The sequence below is a fragment of the Pygoscelis adeliae genome, unplaced genomic scaffold (genome assembly GCF_000699105.1).
Source record: "Pygoscelis adeliae isolate BGI_AS28 unplaced genomic scaffold, ASM69910v1 Scaffold190, whole genome shotgun sequence".
Lineage (NCBI taxonomy): Eukaryota > Metazoa > Chordata > Aves > Sphenisciformes > Spheniscidae > Pygoscelis > Pygoscelis adeliae.
This window is the reverse complement of record NW_008823922.1, coordinates 297292-304136: the sequence shown is the minus strand read 5'-3', so window position 1 is coordinate 304136 and position 6845 is coordinate 297292. Positions and strand designations below refer to the sequence as shown.

General features: G+C 38.6%; 1 protein-coding gene across 2 annotated transcripts in view; it reads left to right on the top strand.

Annotated features, from left to right (window-relative positions):
- Positions 1 to 6845, top strand: part of PCGF5 (polycomb group ring finger 5) — a 67520-nt gene that overhangs the window by 18504 nt on the left and 42171 nt on the right. The gene's annotated exons all lie outside the window — the stretch shown is intronic.

Below are 6845 nucleotides of genomic sequence, written 5' to 3'. Positions count from 1 at the left end.
TGACTGTAAGAAACAAAATCTGTTAGTAACAATTTTTAGCGGAGTCATTGGAGGGTTCTTACAGTTTATTTTCCATTTCCCAGAGATTGAAAGATGACACTCTTATAAAACTATTTGAATGCTTCACATTATTGTTCAGCTGAACTCTATATGTTGATGTAAGTGGCTTTGATATTTTCAGGGAAAAAAGAGTGGGAAAAAAAATATATAATATATTTATATATATTATACATATATAAAATGCAGTATAGAATGGAAGAAGCAATATAATGCTGACAGAAACAAGGATTAAAAAAAAAAAAAGTAATTGAATTATAGCAAATAGCCATTAGGATGTTTTGTGGAAAAGCATAGACTTCATTGAGACCCGACTAGAAACTTGAAACCTGTGATTATACTGGTATAGAGGTACTTCTCCCCTGGAAGGATACATGCATAGAGTTGGCAAAGTGTTTGCCCCATGACCAACAGATCCTGGAAATCTATGGAGGAGACATAGTCTTGCCCATGCAGACAACAGCTATATTCAGGCTGGCCTGTGCATGTTACACCACTGGAGTTTTTCTGATAATGTGGCTCTGATTGTCACTGATTGATTTATTTTTTTCCATTGTGCAGTAGCAGGGAGACTTGAAATAGCATTAATTCCCAAGTAGATTTTCTCTGGAAAAACCACAGAATGAGCAGGTGATACTATTGTAGAGAGCAGAGTAAAAGGAAGCTGAACTGGCAGAAGCATATAATCAGATAGCGATACAGGTGAAGTAGTTAAGAAGTATTAGAGATTATACAATAATAGAAATGCCAACACAGGTGTGATTTTCATGAGTTCAGAGAAAGTCTAACAAACTATGCAGTGGAAGTGAAGTAACTGGCCAGAGACCAAAAAAGTAATTCTGAAGATGCAAGATCTTTGTGGTGCATGGAGAGGAGCTTATTTAGAACCAAGGTGGGTTGTTTCAAATTATGCATCTTCTTTAAGCTGTTACCAAAATGTGTGACCGTTCCTTGCTCTACGTACTTATACAGAATTGCTATAAATTTATATAAAACATAGGATTGTAAAAGACTACTTTGGTCATTCTCTGTGGTTCCCCACAATTGCAGGCAACTGTGAAATAATGCCTGCTCCATTTCAGCCTACAGAACATACCATGAACCACAATGTTTTTTTCAATACCATATAAAAAACTAAAGACATTATAGTACAGGAGACCAAAGTGCATGGAAACTACAGTGTGCCATAAGACAAAACCAGGAGAGGTTGAGGATACCACCAGTATTTTAGTTGCCTACAGATCCTAACTCCACCACAGATCAGTTTTGAAACCAAGCACACAGGCAAATGGAGGCACAGAAGCCTCTGGATTGCACGTCTTGTATACTTCCTGCTGTTGCGTCACTCCCTGTGAGCAATCTCTGATGCTTCAAAGGTAAACCCCTCTTCACCGTGTCACCAAAAATCAACTGCGTGTGAAGAAAAGAAAAAAAATTGTTGTGGCACAATGCAAGGCTCTATACCATAATGAATTTTTGCCTTTGAAGCCAAAATAATGTCAATTAGGTCATTCTCACATGAGGAACCAGCTTGGTTACATGGCAGCTTATACCGTACCTTTACTGTGCTTAAAAAACCAAAACAAAACAGAAAGGAACAGCTGATCACAGTTCGCACAGTTGGACGCTAGAGTAACTGAATAGAGAATTTGGTCACTAATATTTTGGAAGTTTGTCCCACTTTCTCTGGGAAGTTTCTGGAGGTGTTTGTGTCTGATGTGTACAATCATGCCTATTAAAACTATTCTTCAAAAGAAAAATACAAAACAATGACAAAATAATCAAGGCAACACAAGGAAAAGACTTTTTAAAAATATGCCCATCACGCTTAATTCTTAAATCTACAGCTGCTTTCAGCTGAATAGTTTGAATTCTGCTGTGATAGATTGGTATTTTTAAATTTGCAATAGCCCTGAAGACTGTAACCACAGTTCTTAAATCTGTTATTCCCAGGGAGGTATGTCAAGCTGGTCACAAGATCTTCCCTCAGTATGTTTAATGGTCAGCTAATAATATGTTCAAAACCAGGTATTTTTTCACTTCAACCTCTGCGTACAAGTGGCTAAAGTTAAATTGTCTCCTTCATGCTAGTGACAATTTCTAGTCAATTTTATTTCACAGTTGTGATTTTTTTTTTTTCCCCTTGCAGTGGCAATCTCCCTCTCCCACTGCTATGGCCTTGTTCTTTACTTGTTTTCTGTGTTTCTCTAGCTGGGAAGAGACAGTGTGTGCTATGGCTGATCAGCATTTTAGTGTGCCAAGGAAATGTTTAACAGTACAGATCTGCTCATCTTTCCCTTGGTAGAGTCACTAATTTGAATCCCTCTCCTTTACTAGCAGCCAATTTTTATAGAACCTGTAGGAACTTACTTTACAATTTCTCTTACTTTTTAAAATTTGCTTGAAACTAGTTCAACAAAGTTGGGACACGTTGTGACACAATTTTACCTTACTCTTGAAATGTATCTTGAATGCATTTGTCTTGTTTACTTATTTGTCAATGACATAATAATACAGATGTTCGCATTTTGCAACCTGCTTTGCTACTTTACACTATAAAAGAAGAGTAAGCATAAAGAAAGAAATGTTATAGGTATCCCAGAAGTGCTATTATGTGCTAATATACAGCATCTCATATAGAGCTCAGTAGGAATGAAGAAAAGCCCTCACTGTAGAAATGCAAAACCTCATTGCTGATCATTTTCACAAATAAGAGATGGGATAAGAATAGCCTAATTCCTATCGTTTCCTATCAGATCAAAGTGAGTCTTCATACTGAGCATGGTAATATTGTTTATACGATAAACAATGTTACTACTCTTTGCCTAAAAAGCAAAGAAATATGATGCATGATCACAGGATAATGGCAAAGACAGTGATAATGACAGTAAGTGTTAAGTTTACTTGCTGCTAGTAAATTATTCATATATATGGGAAAGTACACAAGATGCAGCAAGGAAAATTCCAACTGGACCTGAGGAAAAAAATCCACAATGAGGACTGCCAAGGGTTGCGACAGGTTGCCCAGAGAGGCTGTAGAATTGCCATCATTGGATATATTCAAACTTTATTTGGATAAAGCTCTGAGCAATCTGATTTAACTTTAACATTAGACCTGCTTTGAGCAGGGGCATTGGACCAGATGGTGTCCAAAGGTCCCTCCAACCCAATTAGTGTATGGTTCTATTCCAGATACTGTTCTAGTGGATAGGGAATTTAACACTGGAAATAAAAGATCCAAAAGTGGTTATATTTGGTCTATTTTTCATACCTGAATAAATATGCAGTAATTTCAGGTAAGTTGCCACCAGTTTGAGGGAGGTGATCTTCCTCACTAGTCAGCACTGATGAGGTGACATCTGGAGTGCTGTGTCCAGTTCTGGGCTTCTCAGTACAAGAAATATATGAAGCGAGTCCAGCACAGGGCCACAAAGATGATTAAGGGACTGGAGCATCGTTCATATGAGGAGAGGCTGAGAGTGCGGGGACTGCTCAGCTGGGAGACAAGAAGGCTCGAGGGGATCTTACCAGCATGTATAAATACTGGATGGGAGTGAATGAAGATGAGGAAGTCAAACTTCTCAGTAGTGCACGCTGACAGGACAAGAGGTAATGGGCACAAATTGAAAGATGTGAAACCCCATCTAATCACCAGAAAACATTTTTTTACTATGAGGGTGGTCAAAACTGGAACAGATTGCCCAGAGAGGTGGTGCAGTCCCCACCTGTGGAGATATTCAAAACCCAACTGGACACTGTCCTGGATAACCTGCTCTAGCCGGCCCTGCTTGAGCAGAGGGGTTGGACTAGATCATCTCAGGAGGTCTCTTCCAGCCTAAGAAATTCTGTGAAGTTTTCAAGATTTTAAAAGCCATAAAATGGCATTTCCGTCAGATGTCTAGAGACTCAGTATTCAGTGAAGGTGAATGCTGTGGCTTCCCTCTAAATATCATTCAGATTGTTCCACAATGTCTGTTAAGAAAAGTAGGGATTTTTTTTCATTATTTTCCCAGACCAGATGTGTCCCAGTAATTCTTCCGTCTACAAAATACAAGTAACTCTTAGGATAACTGGAGGGTAATTGGAGACTTGCCTAGAAACAGACTCCAGAGTAGCTCTATAGGGATATAAGGTTGTACTCATGTGGATCTACTTGCAGAATTAGAATTATTCACTCATTTCAAATGTTACTGAGAACTTGGCTGTATTGACCAATATTTATTTTCTCTCTGGAATTTACTTGAGAACTGACATCAAACACTGGTATTTTTAAAAAATGTTAGAGCTGCACTAATGAGTAAAAATAATGAAATGCTTGGAGTTCACAAGTTCTTATGCATCCTGGCTGTTCCTTTAAAAAGACACATTTTATTCGTATTAAATGTAAAGAATTACTCTGTTTCACATTAGGATGATCCAGTAGTTCTTCAGGGATTTCAACAAACTGCTCCTCTGCTTTGATAATGCTTAGAAAGCAGTCTTTATTTTCTGTGTGTTAAATGAGCTCATATATGTAAAAAAGGACTTAGTTTTAAAAAGATGTAAGTACTGTGTTAGAGGATACTCTGAGAACTGCTGAGTACAAGTCATTCGATAGGAAAGTCAGAAGTTTAAGAAACATGGCAAAATGAGAGCAGCTGTATTTTCATCACTGAGCTGAGGGCTATAATCACCCTCTCTGTAATACCACGTTTGCTGTCGCTAATACACGATATATATTTACTCTGACTAGCTCAGTTTATTTTGTTAATTCTGTTTCTCTCACAATATGAAAATGACCGCCTTGTTTGATTCAAACACTATTCCTCTGTTACCTTTTAACTGCTATAAGTAGATCAAAATGCTCACATCACTTATATGGCCCTATATTTTTAAATAAACCTGTTGTATGCAATGCTAGGGGTTAACTACCTTTGAAATTATAATTAATTCATAAGCATTTATTAACATGATTTGCTTCCTCGTGATATAAAGTAGGAGTAAGTATTTAAGGATCTTTGTTATACTACTGTCCTCTGATAATGAAAGGAGAGCTGCTTCTGCACTGCTGCTCATTTGTTCTTTATGTTGTGGTCTTGAAAGGTGCTGAATGCCTCAACTTTCATCGTGCTCAGTGAGAGTTAGGGGCACTCAGCATCTCATAAAGACAGCTTCGTTCCAGCAGGACCCAGCTCCTACATTGTGGAGAGATGAGGCGAGAATTTGTCACGTTGGCTGTCACTTACCCAGCGTGGGACTGGTAGTCCTTAAAAGAGGGACTTCAGTATGGCTTGTGGGAATCTACACCAGTTGCGTATGTTTGCAAGTATCACTACTGCCATGCAATTATTATCACTACTGCTATGCAATTATTACTGTATGGGGCTACACAGTATAATAAATGATGTAACTCTGTGTTTTTAATGTGCCTGAAGAGAACATTGTGTGTCCGTTATTGTGTAAACTTGAGCCTAGCTGATAAATTTGTTTAGAAAATGTTTTGGGGTTTGGGGTTTTTTTCCCCAGTAGGGACACTTGATAAACTATGCTTTGAAATCTCACTTAGAATCCAGTTTATTTTTAAAACAAATCTTACCAGACGCAGTCATTTTGAAACAGCCAGGAGAGCATCAGCAGTTGCTTGTTTTAAATACATGTATGTAAGTTTAATACAGCTGTATCATGCTTAGTCTACATTCAAGCAGGGCCACTCTCACGCTCGTTCTGAAAAACATCAACTTCTGCTAAACTGACAGAATGTGACTATCTCATGGGACTGTTTTAATTAGTATATATAGTCTACGTTGTGTACTTTCTCTGTTAGAGTTTAGTGTTCTCTAACCTTTGACTCGGCAGTGTGTGCTTTGTGGTATAATAATGCAAACAATGGTTAACAACAGAAGGCCAAAACCATCAAAACACAACTTTTTGTTAAACTATACCACATGCTGCTTCCAAAGATTTTTAGCTTTATAAACTTTTGTTCATGTTGTGGAGAAATAACCTCATACAAGATGAACACTTTATCAGGAAAAATTATGTGCATTCTGTTGAATTATGAATTCATGTGAATTCTATGTCAGGTTTATCATGCATTCGCCACTGCACTGTAACTTTAATTGTAATAGTTTTTAATGCACCTGAGTCAGCCTGGCCATTGAATTGATGTAAATGGAGATCTACTGGAGGGGAAACGTTCCAGAAGTGCGAATGGATGGCAGAAGCAGGCCTCAGTTATTAAAGCCTCCTGCTGTTGCAGCACATACCCAAGGATGAAAGGGAGACTGCGCTGGAGGGCCAATGCAAAATGAGAATTTATTTCAAATGCAGAATGGAAAAGCAAAGACCTAGCGCAGTCACAGGCAATGTGCAGCTAATACAGGAAACGCCTCCTTATATTTTTGTTATTATTGTTAAAAGGAGTATAGAAGAAACTTTCTAGAAATAGCGCAATTGAAAAATACCATTAAGAGAGCTTTAGTTTTATGGATCCTTTCCTGGTAATACGGCGCATTTCTGTGAATAGGGGAGCAATAAGCAGCTGCACTGAACCACGGAGACAGCCTTCACTCGCGCTTAATGGCTCTCCGGCTAGCTGGTCCCGCTTAGAGGGAAGCACGTGTGTAACATGTGGAACTGTTTACAGGACTTGGGCCTAACTTAGTCCAGTGGTTTAGTATTTCCTCTTGAGGGATGGAAAAATGGGGTTAAGCTTCACCCTTCCACGGGCAGAAGCTGAAGTTATTTTTAAGAAACGGTGTAAGGGCCGAAGTGGGACGAGCGACGTGCCGCTGGCAGCCGGCTAGGGG